The sequence below is a fragment of the Arvicanthis niloticus genome, chromosome 8, assembly GCF_011762505.2.
Source record: "Arvicanthis niloticus isolate mArvNil1 chromosome 8, mArvNil1.pat.X, whole genome shotgun sequence".
NCBI classification, from domain to species: domain Eukaryota; kingdom Metazoa; phylum Chordata; class Mammalia; order Rodentia; family Muridae; genus Arvicanthis; species Arvicanthis niloticus.
Window position 1 is genome coordinate 62,594,535 of NC_047665.1, and position 20,121 is coordinate 62,614,655.

Genomic DNA, 20,121 nt, shown 5'->3' on the forward strand with positions numbered 1-20,121 from the left:
CAATAAACATAAACCAGAAGGCTTGCAGGTATTTGGAGAGCTCCGAGCAGCTTCATTGTGGTTGGAGGGAGTGTCAGACACACACCCAGCTGTGGGAGGACCTTCCAAATCCCAGAGCTCCCCTTTGAATCACATTCTGCCTTGCCCCACTGTAGCCTGATCAACAGGAGCCCAGTTCTGTCATGGCTTTGTGGCTGTTACAGAAACAATATTTTCTTATAGCGTTAGATACCCAAATTGTCCTGGTCCTTTGTATGAAGACAGTCCTGTACCCTCTGGCCCTCAGCAGTAAGATTGGGATAAGAAGAAGACTCAGCACAATTTGGAGATAGTTAACTCTTATTGAACGTCAGAAGATTTGGTTCAAGATGTAGAGGTGGCAGTATGTACTTGGTTAACTACAGTCATATCAACTTAGCAGAAAATGGGTGTGTTGAGTTGAAGTACCAGAAGATGGAATCTTGTCAAGGGGTTTTTGAAACATTTTACTTGAGGATTGAAGCATCTAAGCAAACATCACTTTTTTTTAAGTCCATGGGCTTTAAATATAAAGCCAGCATCTTCAAACCGAATAGAGAAAGAAACCATAAAGACAGTGATCGAAAATGTAACAGTGAGGTTGGAGTTCCATCATAGACAGAAAAGCACACATGGGTTCTTCATGCCTGGCCAGATGTCTCTCAACACTTATGCGGCTCTTCAAGAAACAGGACCATACCTAGCTGGCCTATCTTGAGGGTCTAGTGGCCTTGGTGAAGGGCAGTCAGAGCCAGTAAGAAACCAACACTTTCATCACGAGTGCCAAGGCCTGGCTGACTGAAGTGCTGCTCTACCTAAGGCTGGAGGAGGAAGGACAGCTCCCTGGGGCCCTACTGTCCATGCATGACTGCCTAGGGTGCATTGTAGCTTTCACATGGAGAGGCAGGTACCTCAAACTTGGACTAGCTTCTTTCTAGGAACTGCCTTCTTCATCCTCATAAAGCACACCATTCAGGAAACAGAGGATATAGCTTCAGCACCACATATGGAGTAGAAACTTAAGCCCTTTACAACATCCATGTGGGGAAACAGTCTATTGAGAGGTGGTGGTGGCTAGTAGAGAGGAGGAGATAAGGTATAGTGTGGACAGTTTTCTCCTGAGTATCTGGTCTACCTTGTGCTCATTTATACTGTGTTATGACTGCTAGACTATTTAAAGCCACATATATGAACTACCTTTTGATAACCTCAACTGATATTCTGGTTTTTCTGAGGACCAAGTGAATTTTGGGATGTCTTCTATCATGTATACTCCTCTTTAGTTATTTCTATTTTGTTTTTAGAAACAAAACAAACAAACAAACACACTAAAATTTATTGAAATCTTTGGGAAATAAAGTTTTAGATAGGTCAATGATATTAAAGTCCAGAACAGACTGATACTTAGGCCATGGTGCCTCCAGCAGCCTTCCCCTCCCTTTCTCCCTTGAATTATGCCTACAGGTAAATACTTTCTGGAACAGCTGTTGAATCCATAACTTCCTAACAGACTTCCATATACCTGAATGTCTTCCCTAAGTGAGCCTACAAAGTCAGATACATTGAAGGGCTACAGGTGCTAACTTTCAATGAAAAGGACATGTACCTCTCCATTTCTTGATGCCTGATGAGGAATCATAGGCTCCCTGTCTGTGGATTCCTCTGAGCTCTATTAAGAAGCAACTCTCACTTTGCCTCATTAGCTTGAACTCTCTTCAGAGTCTTCTTCATGCTGTTGTCTATGTCTGCTTATGGCGTTGATATTTCTTCTAATAAATTGCTTACTCAAAAAGATAATCTTTTTTATTGTCCAACTTGAATTCCAAACCTGAGACCTTTTAGATAGATGGATGGATGAATGAGTGGATAGATGGGTAGGTGGCTAAATGGATAGAATGATTGGTAGTTGCATAGATGGATAGATGGATGGATGGATGGATGGATGGATGGATGGATGGATGGATGGATAGATGAGTGGGTGGGTGGATGGATGAATAAGTGGATGGGTAGATGGATAAATGAGTGGGTGAGTGGATGGATGGAAAGATGGAGGGCTGGAGGGCTGGAGGGCTGGAGGGCTGGAGGGCTGGAGGGCTGGATGTGAGAATGAATATGTAGATTTGTGAGCATACAAAGGGACAATTAGATAGATGCATAGATTATTAAAGAAAAACTGAGATGGGGATTGGTGTACAGACTTAGTGGGAGGGGGAAAGGTATAAAACACCACTGTCCGGAAGTTAACAGAGGAGAAAAAAGAGAAAAAAAAGTCACAAAGAAGGAAGACTCAACTGAGGTTAAAACTAAGGATCACAAAATATGGTCACAGGAATCAGATACATAGATCATTCCAATAATATAAAGAGAAAATCAAGGAGTGTTGAAAAGATGGCTTAGCAGTTAAGAGAGTTGACTGCTCTTCCAGACAACCTGGGTTCTATTCCCAGCACTCATATGGCAGCTAACAATAGTTAGTTAGTTAGTTAGTTAGTTAGTTAATTAGTTAACTAGTTCATTTGTTCATTCCAAAAGGATTTAACGTTTTCTTCTGGCCTCCTCAGAGTACTGTGGTGCACAGGCATACATACAGGTAAAACTCTCACACACATAGAAATAAATATCCTTCAAAACAGTGTGGGAGAGAATCAAGGAGATTATAAGGGAAAAATTAAAAACTTCAGATTACAGGATTCATAGAAAAACTATTCACTTTCCTTATAATTTTTATGGAAAACTACTTTTAAAATAAGAAAAATACATGTTGTCTTAATCAGCATTGAAAATTCATATTTCTGATACATTTTAAGCTCTCAAAGATGTATCAGGTGGCAGAGATGAACTGTAGATGCTGCATTTTTCTCCCTAAGGCTGGTCCTGAACCTTGCACTGCTCTAATTTGTCTGGTTGTCCTGACATCCTTTGATGAATCTTTGGGAGCTGGTTTCAAATGCTCATAATTAATTAATAATTAATTAGAAGACAAGTGTAAGACGGTGTGGCAAAGTCTTGTACAGCTACCAAGATTATTCCAACATCCCGAAGAGGAACGGATTTTGTCTACCTCCCCAGCAGATAACTCTCAGGACTGATATTATTCACCTATCTCCTTTCAGTGACTGTTACCTACTGACAATTGCAACTCAACAAAGGCTAGGCACTAGTCGAGATCACCCAGGTTTGCTCCCTTGACCTCCCTAAGCTACCACACAAGGACACAGTTTCCTAAAGACACATTTTGACTTTGTTTCACATCAACTAGAACATAATTATAATGGGACCTCTATCCATTAAAAACCATCAACTATGCAGGGATTGCTTGCCTATTCTCTGTGGAAGGATGTATTCCAAGTCTGAGACAAGATACACAGACTGCATGCAGGCACATGAGTTATTCGGCTGGGCTTTTAATTCCATTATGAACTGTATGTGTTTTGAAGTTATAAAGACAATCAAAAGGCTGTTGCATTTGACTGAACAGAGCCTTACAGTTCCTTTGGCATTTCTCTCTCTCTTCTTTCCTTTCCCACTGAGACTTCTTCATTTTGGATTTTGCTTTGTGACTTGAAAGCTCTCAGAACATAATAATTTCAACATCAAGAAATTGTTTGCTTAATATGAGTCTTAAAGTGATTGAAGTTTGGTAGAGGCACATGGTAATTCACACTATGCAGCCCAGAAGAACCTATTTTCATAGAACAGAGACACCCCACAGATGACTGCTCCCCAACTTCTCCCATTCCTAGCCTTGATTTCTCTTCAGTAGTCATCAACTGTATGTGCATTTTTTCTCCTTCTGAGTACACAAGGGTATATTTTCTTTACTTCTTGATCCTCTAATTTTATTTCTATCTGGACATATTTTGCTCAGCTCATTCTTGCCCCCCCCCACACACACAAAATGGGCTTATTTTAAGCCCTAAGTGTCTTTTTCACTAAGAAGCATTTTGGAGCTGGGGATATCAGAATACTTTGAACAGAATTACTTCATAAACAAGCCTGTACACTCTTGTATTCTTCAAGACAAGAGGCCAACATGGGGTAGCTCCAATTCACATACAACAACAACAGCAACAACAACAACAACAAAAGAAATAAACAAAGAATCATTATGTGTTGTGATGCTCATTGGTAATTCCAGCACTGGGGAGTCAGAGACAGGGTGCCTTAGGCTGGCTTGTTAGCCAGCCTAGCTGAATTGGTGACCTCCATGTCAATAAAGTCCCTGTCTTAAAAAAAAACAAAAAAACAAAAAAAACAAAAGGACAGTGTCTTGTGGAGTGACAGCTGAGGTTGACCTGTGGCTTCCACATACACGTGCATAAACATGTATCCTCTACATGAACACATACGTGAACACATACATTCTCTCTCTCTCTCTCTCTCTCTCTCTCTCTCTCTCTCTCTCTCTCTCTCACACTCACACACACACACATATATACACACAGACAGACAGACAGACAGACAGACAGACAGACAAACAGACAGCAGACAGAGAAGAGGAAGCTACCAGGAGAGAGATGGACCATAAGCACGTGGCCAGGAGAAACAGCAAGTACTTGGGGTAAACCACTGGGGAAGTAGCCAGTTCAGCAGATAAAAAAGTAGATTAGGGCTTATTCCCAGGAATTGACAAAGCCAAATAAAACAACTATAGTTTGAGACTCATTTATCTGTAAGCTAGACAAGGGTAAGCCTAAATTGGATCAACTACAAAGACTACTTCAGTAATCCAGCAGGTTTGCTGAATAGAAATTCCAAAAGATTTAGAATAGATTGGAAAATGAACTGTTGTGTTTCCAGCTAGCATGGACCCATCAAGGAACCAATAAACCCGTTTGCCCATTCGGGAGCATTTACTGCTCACATCATTGTGACTAGCCCCTAGGCATATATTAATAACACCAACACATTCAGCAGAGGCTATCAGAGCATGGTGAACAGAAGGAATCAGCTACATCCAACTTCCTGTAAATATGAAGATGCAGTTCTCGTTATGTAGTAAGGTCTTACGGCCATGATTGCAAAATTTGTTAATTCAATCTCCATTGTTATCTTTCTGATGCTGCCAGAGATCAAGGAATTTTAACCTACTCACCAACATTAAAGATAGTCACCATTCTGAGTAGTGAGTATGTCTGAATTTTTGTCTATTAACATGCTTGTTATTACCTTGTTGGTATTGTGATTACATACAAATGTTGTGGATGGCCCTAGCCTCTTGTTGTCATGGTAATTCTACTCCTGGGAGGGGCTGCGAAGGAGGAGTGAATCTTGTGAACCTTCTGTCCAATTGAATTTGTAAAATAAAGGCCAGTGATTGGGCAGTAGAAGGGGAGGTGGAGAAAAAAGGCTTATGGGAGGAGCCAAAAGAGCCATTGGAGCAGTGGGCAGTTGTGGGTAGAACAGGAAGAAGAAGAAGATCATGACCTAGAAAACTGCAGGTTGTAAGGGATCACATAGCTGGGGAATAGAGTAGTGCAATGGTAAATCTGCTCAATCTAGGCTTGCAGTTTATAATCATAAATATTGAATTGTGTTTTCTTTAACTGGACTTCAATGGGTCGGAGATTTACCACAACATACAAATATCAGGAACCGGAAGACATAGACAACATCAAAGGAAATTTAACATTTGGTAGTCAAAGACTAAGTGTGAGTGTGGTGTGAATCAAAGCTGTGCTTGTCATGGCATAAATAGCATCATTCCACTTCTTAAGTGGGTCATGGCAAAAATGGCTAAAATTGTATACAGGACAGTGAGTGTTTTGTTTTTCTCAAATGATCATGGAAACTAAGGCACCACCACTACCACCAACAAAACCCTATCAAACAATGCTTCTTACAAGATATTGTTACTCTGAGCTTCCTGGCCAGCAGTACTGGTCCAATTCTAGAACATCCTGAAATACACATTTCTATGACTGTCCTACACACACTGCAATCTGTTGCCTTGGCCTCTTATGTGTGTTCACATTCTACCAAACACTTTAGAAATAATATCCCTGAAGAGAGCTTCAAACAAATGAATTGTGTTTCTTACTATTTGTGCTAAATTTTATGACTGTGTGTTTCAGAGGACATCGGAATGTAAGACTCCAGAATGCATAGACAGTATGAGAGAAATCCATTTTAACCAAAGAGGAGGCATCTGGCATCCATCGGGGAATATTATGTAGGTGTTATGTGGTACGCACTGCAACCTATTAAGATGGATGTCATCAGCATCCTTAAGACCAACAAGGATCATTGAATTTTATGTCTTTTGTCCTTAGTATCTGAAGCTAAGCATCAACCCTTCTCCTTGAAATTCTTTCATCTTTTCTCCTCTTGGTACTACCATTAATTATCTTGAGTTGATTTCCTCAGTCTGTCTTAGTCATGTCTACCTATGGTCTAGTCTCTCTGTGTCCATAGAAGGAAAGGAATGGCCATTGCATCATATTTATTAATCCTTTAATAACTGTCTTTGAAAAATAAAACTGATAGGATAATGCTGTTCCTCCACTCAGCCCAGTGTGTGTGTGTGCATGCATGTGTGTATACATACACATATGTGTATACATGTATATATACACACATGCATATATGTATATATGTAAAGGTATACACACACACACACACACACACACACACACACACACAATCATAAGACTGGAAGTCTAAAGGAATGATAAATTTGTCATTTTCCTTCTCAGATAAAAGATGGTCCCAGAAATGCTGAGGTCTGTCCAGAAGCCTGGGCCAGGCCACATGGCAGGTAAGTGGCCAGCCCTTGCCACTGCATAGCAGAGACTCTGTCTACAGGACAATGGGAGAGGCAATGACTGTGCATCTGAGGAACTTTGTTTAGAGTGAGAGGACAAATCCAGACATAAAGGCACATGCCAAGGAGAAAGAAGATTGAACGTGGAGCCAGGGGATGGAGATGAGACAAGATTTCTGCACTTAAGTGATGGTGCTAATTTTATTGGTTCCCATGACCCTGAAAGTGGGTAAAGAAAGTTGTTTGAAAAGTCTCCACCCAGAAGACATAAGTTAAGACAGAGAAGTGTATTGAATAGTTTGTATGTGCCTAAACTGTATGGTTACTTTGGGTATGGCATCTGAGTTCCATAGCAGCTGAGGAGGGAGGAAGAACAGAAAAATGAGGAAGAGGAAGAAAAAGAGAAAGAGGAGCAAGAGGAGGAAGAGATGGTGGAGTTAGAGGAGGAGGAGGAAAGGGAGGAGGAGGAGATAAGGAGGAGGGGGATGAGGAGGAGGAAGAGGAGGAGAGAAGGAGGAGGGGGATGATGAGGAGGAAGAGGAGGAGAGAAGGAGGAGGGGGATGATGAGGAGGAAGAGGAGGAGAGAAAGAGGAGGGGGATGATGAGGAGGAAGAGGAGGAGAGAAGGAGGAGGAGAGAAGGAGGAGGAGAGAAGGAGGAGGGGGAGGAGGAAGAGGAGGAGGAGGAGAGAAAGAGGAGGGGGATGATGAGGAGGAAGAGGAGGAGAGAAGGAGGAGGGGGATGATGAGGAGGAAGAGGAGGAGAGAAGGAGGAGGAGAGAAGGAGGAGGAGAGAAGGAGGAGGAGAGAAGGAGGAGGGGGATGAGGAGGAGGAGGAGAAAAGGAGGAGGAAGAAGAGGAGAGAAGGAGAAGGAAGAAGAGGAGGAGGATAGAAGGAGGAGGAGGCAGAGTGCAGCAGCAGCAGCTATTTATCATTATTTTGTAAGAAAATGAGGTGGACACACAGTACAACCCCTGCACCAATAGCTTCTCTGATCAATCTGTCCCTGTTGCTCCCTGGTCAGGTAACAGTCTCAGCCCAGGAACCATGCCCAGCATTTTCGTCCTGTTTTGCCTTTTGACCCAAAATACCCTTCCTCACACTCCATCCAATGATGAGGTTCCAGCTACTCCCCTCTGAAGCTGAGCCTCACCTTCCAGGTTTCTTGTCCCATGAATCCTCCTGGGGTAACCACCCTAGGTCTTCTCTTCCTCTCTCCTACCCACAGGCCACTGTAACTGCAGGTCACTATAATGGCTTCCTTCCTCTCCAAAATTTTATAACAGTTGCTTCCGATTCCTTCTCTATATGTTTCCACCACTATGTGCTTGGTCATATTTAGAGAGTGATGAGAGAGAGAGAGAGAGAGAGAGAGAGAGAGAGAGAGAGAGAGAGAGATTAGTTTACATTTACTACCAGTTACTTATATCTTTGGATCCTGCTGTAGAAAAAGAATTCAATAAAGGTTGATTGGCCAAATAAAATCTTATTTCCCTTTAAATATCACAAAGCATGTATTTGCTCTAACATGCCATGTTCAAAAAGAGGAAGATTCATAAAAAGAGCTGGGGTGACAGGTTTTTATCATGATCAATTATATATGATAAAGCCCATGTTACAGATGGAAGCATTACAAGGAATGGACAACACTTTATTATAAAACAAAGCTGCTGTGAACAGGAAATATTTAGCTTTAACTAGAATTTTCCAGTCTTCTTTTACTAAATCCCTTGAATGTGCTTCCTCTCCATCCGTAGTAATGGTTATTCAAGACGTGCGCATCGTTTATGTACACGGGCTGATGATCATCTGTGAACTGTTGAGCCCACGTTTTCTAAGCAGAGCAAGCAGTTCTGTTGTTAAAGGTAACTGTCAAGTGATTTAAATGAAAATGCGACTGAGGAAAACGCTGACCGCTCAGAAGGTACAGTCTCATGGTAGCTGTCTCTCAGAGTATAAATACTGTCAAAACTCCAGAAAATACCTAAAAGAATTAAAAGAAACCAAAGCATCAAGCTATGTGTCTTAGCTGGAAATCCGCCCTAACATGTGGATTTGAAGGATTTGCCTAGAATACATACACCACAAACAATGCTTAGGTCTTCCTAAGCATCTAGGACATTGTGGCCTGTATTCAACTATCCCCACTTCCTGGCTGTGGATGTGACACATTGTGACTAGCTGCCTTATATCCCTGCTACCATGCTTTCTTCTTCACCGTGACTGACTATGTCCCTTCAAACCGTGAGACAAAATAAAGTCTTCCTTCTTAATTACCTTTGACAGGCATTTTGTCACAGCAATGACAAGTCACTAATGCAGTATGATTGTCTTCAAGGCATGGGGCAAAGGGGCAGGACTAAGGAAAAGCTGGAGTTAGCCTCCTAGTTATGGAGAGGCTAAAAAGGAGAGCAAAGTAGGGAGAGGGGGATACCGCCTCTCTGCTCTTGAGGGTTTCAGTGTCCCCTAGTTTCCTCATCACAGGCTAGCTGACAGTCAAAAGAAAAAAACAGCCTTAGAATTTCAAGTTTTTGAAACACACACATAAACACAAAATACAAATTATAGGACTGGAGAGATGGTTTAGTGGTTAAGAGCATTGGCTACCCTTCCAGAGGATCCAGGTGCCATTCCAGGCACCCATGTGGTGGTTTACACTGATCTATAACTTCAGTCTCAATGTGTCCAACACTGTCTTCTGGCTTCTACAGATACTGCCTGCAAATGATGCACAGACATAGTCGCAGGCAAAATACCAATGTATATAAAATTTAATTTTAATTAGGTAATTAATTGGAATTACAGTGCAACCCCATCAGGCATTGGTCTTTGGAGGCCTCCTCTGAGAATTGGCTTTGAAAGGGAGGAGAGACAGAAGGGAAGACAACGACAACAGCAAAATCAAAAGTCCACTCACCCGAAGAGTTCCCCCTATTCCCTCTCACTTAGGTCCTGCTGCACTCTGTATTATGATCAGGCAAGGCTCTTTGCTTTGGATGCAAAGTTAGGATGTATTAGCTTTCAGTCCACACATTAAAAAACACTAAACCTCATGAGTCTCTGCTATAAATAACACCACTGACAATGTCTATTTGTATTTCACTACTGGAGGATTGAGCCTGGGCTTTGTGCTCATCTGTCAAATGCTCCACCACTCAGCTACATCCCCAGCCTTTAATGTATGTATCTTTACAGTTGTTTCATGATGGATACCCGTGGCATTTGCCCATATTTAAATATTGCCTTGGGACAGTTTATACCACTTAAAAGGGGCCTCTCATGCCGTGTTACCCTGCAGAAATTTGCTTTCCCCTGTAGGAGGCCATCTACAAGCCTTCAAGATATGGGGCAACTTCCCAAGCCTGGAGTCCAATAGACAGCTGGTTTAAGGAAAAGAATCTTGATTGTTTCATATAAAATTTGGCTCTGGAGCACAGGCAGTGAGGAATCATGGAGGAGTAGCAGAACTGTGGAGAAGTCTGAAGGGGTCACAAGAAAGACTGGAGACTGAAGTGACCAGATTTAGGCAAAGATGAGAAAACGGGCTCTAGGAATGGAGAGGTCCTTTGGAACTATGTCCCTCTGCTCCTTTGTTTAACTGAGACCTGCAGAAGCTGTTGGTGGTTGATTAGCAGAACAAAGGAATGAATGAGGGTTACTTCAAAGCTCACTTCTGGTTGACTTGGAGAAAGGTTGCCATGGGCATATATAAAATATAGAGAAACAGGAAGTGGAGCATACACACGGGCATAGAAGGACAAAGAGAGGAAGTATCAGTGGCATCCACAGGGAGGGTGACAACAATACAGCAGAATTGCTAAGTAAGCAAGAAAGCCACAGGAAAGGAGAATTCCCACACATCCCATTGCTGGCTCTGAGTAATTTAGGAAGAATCATCTCTTTAAGCGCTCTCTCTCTCTCTCTCTCTCTCTCTCTCTCTCTCTCTCTGTGTGTGTGTGTGTGTGTGTGTCTCGAGTGCACATGCAGGCTAGAGGATGATGTCCAGCATCTTCCTCAATTACTTCTCTACCTTATCTTTTGAAACAGTCTGTCAGTCTGTCACTCAGCATAAAATTTACTAACTAGATAGAGTCCAGTAGCCAGTGAGCCCCAGGGATTTTCCTGTCTCTGCCTCCCCAGTTCTGGGATGATAGGATTTATCTTCATGTCTGATTTTGAAATGGTGTTTGGGACTAAACTCAAGTCTTCATGTCTGTACAACCATGACTTTACTGACTGGGTTGTCTCCCCTGGCCCAAATACTTAGCATTCCTATCAATTTTCTGTTAATTTTGCAGCTGGTGATATTCTCCAGACCTCCTCTGACCTCCTCCTAACCCCTCCTTGCTGACCACGATCAATAAGATCAATAACCAGGTCACCGATGAATTTCAAAATCTTGGAAATCCAGTAATTTGTATTCCCGAAGCTGTCTGGAATTTTACTTTTCAGGATTTGTATTTACAACATTAACAACCCAACACAGATATGGTTTCTATATAATATAGTTTTCAGTTACAGGTTCATGTGGGTCAAATTTTCCTCCCCAAAATAGGTATTACCCTTTGGGGACAGACACAGTCACATCTTCATTTTAAAAATCTTTGTCCAGCCCAAGTTACATAGCACATTCCAAACATGTGAGTTGGGGAAAAAATGCAGATCTGTACATAATCAGTACAGGTAATTGACAGAGTAATAGCTTAATGTAATGCTTAATTACAGTAAATATGTAATCATCTATTTGCTTCATTTCCTGTTCCCATTTGCAATATTGCATTTTGCTTTAATAAGCATAACTGCATAATTTTTATTATAGTTACTTGGACTCCTTTTTGGACAGAATGTATTAATGAGAAATAAACAAAGGTTAGGATCAGTGGGATGATTTGAAAGATGACCTGATTTTGTAGATTTTCAAAACCAAGGATGTGTTGACTGCTGGAACTGCCAACCTGTAGCTAGAGAATAATATATAGGTCAAATTGAGCAAGATGCAGAAGGTCCAATATGGGTAAGGCAGTCCAAAGCCATGCCAGATGGTTCTTAAGACTAGCAGCATTGCAAGCTGGAAACAAAAGGCAGTGAGAGACCAGACATCCCATAAAGCTTGTGGGTTCTAGGTCTACAATAGCCTCAGTGGAAATCCTAATTCTTCCATTCTCTATGGAAGGTAGTCAGTCACTGTCTGTGCCTTCACTTCCTTGTCTTTAATGAAATGATAAGTCACATAACTCCTATCATAAGGCATCTGAAGATAATGTAGTTCCAGTGTATCTCAGTCACTATTCTATTGATGTGAATAAACATCATGACCAAGGCAACTCTTATAAGAGGAAGCATTTAGTTGGGGGCTTGCTTACACTTTCAGAGGCTTAGTCCGTTATCCTCCCAGTGAGTAGCATGGAGGCATGCAGGCAGATGCTGGAACAGCAGCTGAGAGCTGCATCCTCATCCTAGACAGAGTTGTAGAGACAGAGAGCCTAGGCTTGACATGGACTTTTGAACCTTAAAGCCCACCCCCAATGCCACACCTCTTTTAACAAGGCCACACCCATTCCAGCAAGGCCACACCTCCTAATCTGAATGGTTCTTTCAAACAGCTCCACTCTTCAGTGATGTAGCATTCAAATACATGAGCCTATGGGTGCCGTTCTTAACCCCACAGTGATACATACATCCTTACCCAGAGCAACACACTCATGGCTATTACACCATCACAGAGGGAGATTTTCTGTGTAGATATGCACTGCATTAAAGATATCGATATGGATCTATATAGAAGTTGTCAAAGAAGACTCAGTACTACCAAACATATGATGGGTGCTTGAATTCTCTTACCATTTCTGAGTCTGCAGCAGACATTAAAAGAAACTAACGTATTGCATTGCCTTTCAGGATCCAGGCTCAGAGGGTACACAGATTTCATGTGCATAACCATGTTATTGTGTTTATCTCTTTTGTAGAAGTCATCATTTAATCTGTCAACAGAGTCAACTAAAATAGGATCACCATGATCTCAGTCAGGGCTTTCCTATGTCAAGAGAACACAGGGAGGGAAGATACTTCCAAAAGGATTCAGAATTAAGAATAAACTTTTAATACCACCACCACCACTGCTTCCTCCACCACCACAGTCTCCTCTGCCACCACCACCACCACCACCACCACCACCACCATCTTGCAGTGGTGGAGAATAAGCTCATTACCTTACACTTGCTATGCAAACACTCTATCACTGGGCTGTACCCAGTCCTTCTTCAATATTTTTAAAAGAAGCAAATAAACTTCCTCTTCCATTATTATAAAGATGTTTTGATCCAGAAACACATAGCTTTAAAACCCAAGGCGAGACCTTATGGTGTTCATGCAATTTTTAAATTATTAGGTTGCTCTTAAGATTTTACTTCCTCTGTACGTACCCAGACATATAAGATAGTTCCACACTTGTAATTACAAATGAGTTGTGATGTGCGACTGATTATATACACTCCACTGAAAACAAACCTAGTTTACACACCAGAACACAGAAGTAACAAGTCCTCACCCTAGATGCTTCTGGGAACTCACAGTTGTCACAAGAAACTAAAAGCCACATTCCACATGTCTATTTGTAGTGCTAGGGATTGAGCTGATAGCCTCCTACGTGCTAGGCAAGTGCTATACCGCTAAGCTACACCTAATTTAGTGTATGCTAAATGCTTTAAAATTTATCATGCATTACTTATTCACTGTCCAAGTGTACACTTTCAAGGACTTTTGCTTGTACCAAACACTCATGTCCTGGAAGCACATCCATTTTAATAAAAATAAATAAATTTATAAGTCTATTAAGTGATTGGTATCTCCTGTAACATATTATGTACATTTGTACATTAGTTATATTTGAAGCAAATTAATAAACCTTTAAGTTCTCCCTGTGCTGGTTAGTTCTAGCTGTTAACTTAATACAACATAGACTCACCAGAGGAGAGTTTTAATGAGGAAGTAACTAGTTGAGGTTAGCCTGTGGAGGGTAGTCTTAATTGCTGACTGATATAGGGAGAGTCAGGCCACTGTGGGCAGTACCATTACCTAGGCTAACCCCTAAATTGTGTAAGAATACAGAAACAGGAATAAAAAAGTAGGGGGTCAGTTATTTCTCTTCTCTTGACTTATATTTAAGGCTTCAAGTTCCTGATTTCCTTCCCAGCTGTGTGGGCTTTTAAGGAAAAGGATCCTTCCCCCTCCCCCAAGCTACATTTGTCAGGATATCATATCACAGAAAATGAGACTAAACACACACTTCCTTTAGTCCATCAGCATTGTATTTCCCACTCTCAGGAAGGAGCGGTGCTGTGATGATCAGGTGTTCAGGGACAGGTAATGACCATGCATTACATCCTTAAGGGGCCATGCTAATCCCAGCCAGCTCTCTTTCCTCCAGGCGCCAACTTCTCGCTGTGGGTCAGAAAATGAAGATGATGAAACTACTTGGGGTACAGCCATACACCAGCCTGTGATCTGCTGAGAGTCAGGGGCTTCACCTTCGTTCTCAGAAGCAGTTTTGCTTGTGCCAAGCAGAAACAGGGCTGATGCTTTTGTTTCGCTCACATGTTGCTTTTTTTTTTTTTTTTTTTTTGCATATTGATGGGATCAAATTGAGCTAGATAATTTCCAGATGTAGCCCATGCGCCCTTCCTCATGCCCCGCCCCCATCCCTGTCTCCATCTCATCTGCTGCTCCAAGGAATTCCTCTGAAAATAGTGTATGTTCTTCATTAATTAAAGACCTAGGGGCTCAGGCAATGATTTATTTTTCTTTTTCTCTATATACATTCACTCTGATACTTCTCCCTCCTCCACGTCGCTGAGAGCCCGCGCCACACTTGATCGCAGGTGGTTTCCTAGGAAACCCACTCACAGCCAAGACCCCCAACCTGCACATTTCCATCCCCCTCCCTACCTCTCCTTCCAATAAGCGCTGGCTAATGAAACAAGGTAGAAACGCATCAGCACTTTTAGAAATTACTCCACAAAGGCAGGTTACCAATTCCATCTCCATTCACGGAAAGACCATGTAATCGGTCGACTCTGGGCTTTTATCTAGAGGAAACGTCGTTTAGAATTGCAACTGCCAATCTGTGTGTTGGTTGTGTTACATGGTCAGAAATTGTACACTCTCCTGAGAGGCCAAGATCAGGCAATTTCCTGACTGCTCAGTTTTTTAAGTTCCATCTAGAAGTTGTGGCTATTTCTATTTACTGGGGCCTCCCGAGCATGGGGGTTGGGGGGGGGGTCCGTTTTGAATCTGAAATGTCCCCTCTGGATCATGATTTGAATTTTGGGCCCCAGCTTATGGTACAATTTTGAAAACAGTGGAGCCTTCAGGAGATGGATCCTGGTAGGGAAGAAAATAGACTGTTGGGGCTGGCCTTTTAAGGTCATGTTCCCACTCCTGTCCCTGCTGAATTCTCTGCTTCCTGGTTGGCACCATCTGAATAACTGCCCAGCCTTGTGTTTCTGCCACCTTGGACTAGGTGACTCCACCAGGCATCCCTTCCTACAGAGGACTGCAACACTATGAAACCATAAGCCAGAATAATCCTTTCTAATTCTTCCCTCCCTCCCTTAATTTGTTCTGTTGGGTAAATTGATGGCAAGGATACAAAAGAAATTTCTGCCAACGGTCTCTGTTCATTGTAGAAGGAAGGTAGGTCTGGTGGAGAGAGTAAGCCTTTGGACCATAAAAAGAGCCGCTGCCCACCCTTCATCCCCACCCTATTCCCCAAAGCCCCCAGGTCATGGTTCTTAGGAAACCTGTAAGTTTATATTCTGGAGATGTCATTTTCCCTTCTTTCTTCCTTATCTTTTCTTCTGCTTCTAGAAAACCTCAGGTCCCAGTGCTCCTCATTTGAAGGACGTTTTCATTGCTTCCCAAAAGCAAAGGTTGCTTGCAAGACACTTCCTATCTCAGCAACTGACTTTCAGAAAAGAGGCTCACTGCAAAGACAACACCATGCTTCCCGAGGAGACTGCAGAGCAGCCATGGGGTGGGGAGAAGCTAGAAAGGACAGAAATAGGACCCTTGCCCTATTTCTCATGGGGAGCTAGAATTTGCTGGAAAAGAAATCAGTATGTGATTAAACCAGAATACAGTCACTTACTTCACTGGAAAAGTCAAAGGATTATTCAGAATACTAAATACAAAACAAAGGGGGCAAAAAGGCAGGGGTGCTGACCCATGAGGAGCACAGGTGGAGTCCAATTAGTGTGCCTTCAGGCCTGAAGTTATTCTTCAGGCAGCTTGGCTTCTGCAGGGGACATCACTAGCTCCACATCTGTCAAAACAACACGTCTGTCTTCCTTATCACACAAGGCTACAGACAGATGCACTTCCAAAAAAGTTCAAGTATGACTAAGGTCACCTTGGGAAGGCAGGATTACAAAACCCTGTAACTTTAATTTTTTTTCAAACCTTATTTTTAATGATGGTTCTTAAACACTTCAACCTCCCTTTTAGCCTACCACCTACCAGAGGTAGTGGGAAAGAAAGGATATGGAGACGTGGACCTGTTTAGAAAGGTTCTTTGGAACAATTCTTGTCTGTGTTGTCTGGAGATGAGCAGTTCCGTTTGCGGGTCAGCAGTGGCAGCCTAATCCACTTACAAACACTTCACAGATACACCAGCAGTTCAGTTCGGTAGAGCCGGGATAGCAGAAACGGATCAGCAGTGGTGGCACTACCTAGCAAAGACAGCCAGGCCCCAGACTCAGCTCTAGTAAGCAAGAGGGACCAGGGGGAATGCTGGGAGAAGTTCTCAGCTGTGTCTCTCTTAGCGCAGTGAGGATCAGCGAAGATGTGAGACCCACAAGTGTTGCACAGCTAGCTCTGTAAGCAAGCCTAACTCGGCCTCTGTCATTGTCCATTGGGTCCTATGTATACCCTCCAAACATGTGTGTCCTCCATGGGTCTTACCTCAGCATGTGTCTGTCTCAGCTGACATCACCTCTGCAGGTTAGCCCAGAGGAAACAGCATGAAACTGCAGCACCACCACCAGAAGTTTTTTAGTGTATTCGTCTCAACAAACACAGCTCAACTACGCGATGTAGTAGACCAGTACATGTGTGTTGTTAGCAAAGAATCCTTCATCACGTGTCCTTTCATGTGCTTGCTTTAGCAGAACATCTTTTCACCTGTGTCCGCTTCAGTGAAACGTTCTTTGATGTGTTTGCCTCAGCAAAACACCATCCAACCAACTTTCCAAAGAACCCTTAAATTCCCACTTCAAAAACCTGACCCTATAAGTGACATTTCTTCTTTACCAAAAGTGGCCGCAGTGGCCCCTTGTGAAAATAAGTTTGCAGAGGACAGTGCTGAGGCTTGTGTCCCTGTGCTGGAGGTCGGAGTGTCTCCCTAGGGCTGCTCCAAGCCTGTGAGTGAGGAATCCTCAGCAAAGGCTGAAGGTGCCCTGCCTGTGGCAGAAGCCAACAGTGTTGCTGCAGCCCAGGAGCCTGAGGACAGTTCTGCCAGACAGGTGGAGCCTATGCTGAGGACAGCATAGGAGGCGCCGGCACCTGTGCTTCAGATGGACAGCAGCATCTTTCTAAATGATGACCGCAACCATCCCATGCCTGTCACCCACTTCTTCGGGAATGTTGAGCTTGTGCAGGATCTGCCACCAGCCTCTTCATCTTGATGAGCAGAGAAGAATTCAGAAAAATACACTTCAGAGCCAAAGATGGTGAGGATGATGCAAAGCGTAAAGTGATGGGGATGAGGCAGTAAGTTTGAAGATTTCTACCTGGCATCCTCAAAGGAACATGTTCTTAATTGAATGCAAAATCGACATGAATGTCACCAGCACAAACACCTGGCTCCCATGGAAGGTTCCTTGTGGCCACAGGCTGCTGCCACCACTGCTATGCAGATGTCTTTTCCTCCTTTCATAGACACACCAGGCTGGCACAGGGGAATGGGCAGTGGGAAATTCCTGAGTGCCTTTGTTTGGTAACACAAGCTTACTTTCCATGCCAAACTGATCACTGGAGGTGAACTCAGTTTCTTCTGGAAGGACTCCCATTTTTGAGTGAAGCTAATCATTTACCTTGTGGTAGTTTTTGTGAAGTATGTACTAGAAGGAAATAAAATGTATTTTGAAAATAAAAAAATAAATATACAGCTGACTGAGGAATAAGGAGATAGCGTGTTGATCAACGTGCATGCCATGCAAGTGCATGCAGAACCACAGGAGATGGGATTCCAAAATCCATGCAAATGCTGTGTGCACATGGTGTCCCATCTGTAATTCCAGCACTTGGAAGGCAGAGACAGAAGATCTTTGGAGAAGGACTGATAGAATAACAAGTCTTCAAAGCCTAGGTTCAACAGAGACATCCTGCCTCAATAAATAAGGTATGAATATAATGGAGAACCATATAAGAAGACAATGTCAACTTCAGATCTCTACCTGCATGTGCACACATACACATGTGCATATATGTGCATGTGCCTCCCACATATAAATACACACACAGTCAACCTTACCATATGCACATACACATGAAAAAAATACAATATTATACTAACTACTTCCCTTTCCCCAAACATGCCTAGGCTCTGGTAACCATCCTTCAGGTCTACTGCTGTAAGGTCAATATTTATATTTCATATGTAGCATTTGTCTTTGAAAATAAAATGTAAAACCAACAGGCAGATACAAATAAAATACATAGGATGCCTAATAGGCAGCTTGATTATGCTGATAAAAACGGTAAGAGCAAGCAAATGTCTACTTCTGATTTCCTCGTGGAGCATCTATGATATATATAAATATATGGAGAGAAGAGATTCCCCAGTCCGGAAACAGTGTGTGCGCAGCAGAGATCTGTACCTCCCTGTCAATACACCAGGAAGAAGAAGGACCCAGGGGAAGATGGTAGCATGAGGCTCTTGGGACTCAAGGGGCACAGGCTTTTGCAAAGTTGGGTAGAGGAAGAGAGCCATCTACCCTCTAGTTTGCTGGCCAGACAACGAGCTCTCTGTGGTGATCACAGAGAACTGTGGTGTAAGAAGGTGCTGGATAGTTTTTATGGCATAAGCTTAAGTCATCTGTGAGGAGGAAACCCCAATTAGAAAAATGTCTCTATGATCAAATGCTCTAGGCAAGCCTGTAGGGCATTTTCTTAATTAGTGACTGTTGGGGGAGGGTCCAGCCCATGGTGGGTGGCGCCATCCCTGGGCTAGGGGTCCTGGGTTCTATAAGAAAGCAGGCTGAGGGAATCATGAGAAACAAGCCAGTAAGTAGCCCCACTGCATGGCTCCTGCCTCCAGGTTCCTGCCCTGTGTGATCTCTGTCCCCACAGCTTTTGATGAAGAACTCTTACAAGTTGCTTTCAGTCACAGTGTTTCATCATGGCACTAGTGACCCTAACTAAGACAAAGATTTTTTTTTCCTATTTTCCATGTGCCCTGTGAGAAAGTGGGAAAACTGAATTGCCTGTCTAGACAGAGTTGAAGACTAAGATACACACTAATTAATTTGAAAATGATAAAGAAGTGAACACTCTTACACATTTGGGTTCATAGTATCAAGTTCATATCTGCTCCATACAAAAGCCCCTTCTGTGTGCTCCTTTTGGGATGGTTTGTCTGATGGCGCAGAAGGGGGTAGTTTATACCAATTATGACTTGGAACCTCCCATTCTGCTCTTATGACAGATAATATTAATCAATCAATCTTTCTGAACACACACACAAGGGCCCCAGGCAGAAGAGCAGCCAATCAGTCCTGGTGTACAGAGCGGGAACACCGTTTGCCTTTTCTGGCATTGTGTTAAGTTCTACTAAAGTATAGAGTATAGAATTATGTCTAAGCAATCACTGTCGATTGGAACTATCCAAGAGGAGATCAGACCAGACGACAGAATCTGGGAGAAGTTGTTTTCTAGTGTCTGTTCCCGGCTTCCTGGATCTTCTTTTCACAAGAAAACATGACTCCAAGACTGGCTAACTGGCTTTGCCAGAGGGAAGTGCTGAGAGAAGGTTGGGCAGGTAAGAAGGGAGAATCTTTCTCTGCCTCAAATTGCCCTTGTTTGAGCTGCCTCTCTACTGAACTTAGCTCCTGCAGGCATCCCTGCTGTAATTCTGACTCTAGACACATGGCTCTGGCTTCTGCCTTTGGTAGCCTTTCTTTCTGACTAGAAGTCACAGCTGCCTGCTATCTCTTCCTCCTCCTCCCCTTTCTCCTCCTCCTTCCTCCTCCCCCTCTTCTCCTGTCTATTACCTCCTCCTCCTCCTCCTCTTCCTCCTCCTCTTCATGTCTTAGCTCTCCCCGCATGACTCTAGAGAGGCTGGGCAG

At 42.9% G+C, this 20,121-nt stretch overlaps 1 protein-coding gene and 1 pseudogene across 3 annotated transcripts in view; one reads left to right on the top strand and one right to left on the bottom strand.

The window, feature by feature from the left end:
• Positions 1-20,121, bottom strand: part of Frmd4a (FERM domain containing 4A) — a 579,690-nt gene that overhangs the window by 404,884 nt on the left and 154,685 nt on the right. The window lies entirely within an intron of this gene.
• LOC117713728 (UPF0688 protein C1orf174 homolog pseudogene) lies at positions 16,751-17,854 on the top strand (annotated as a pseudogene).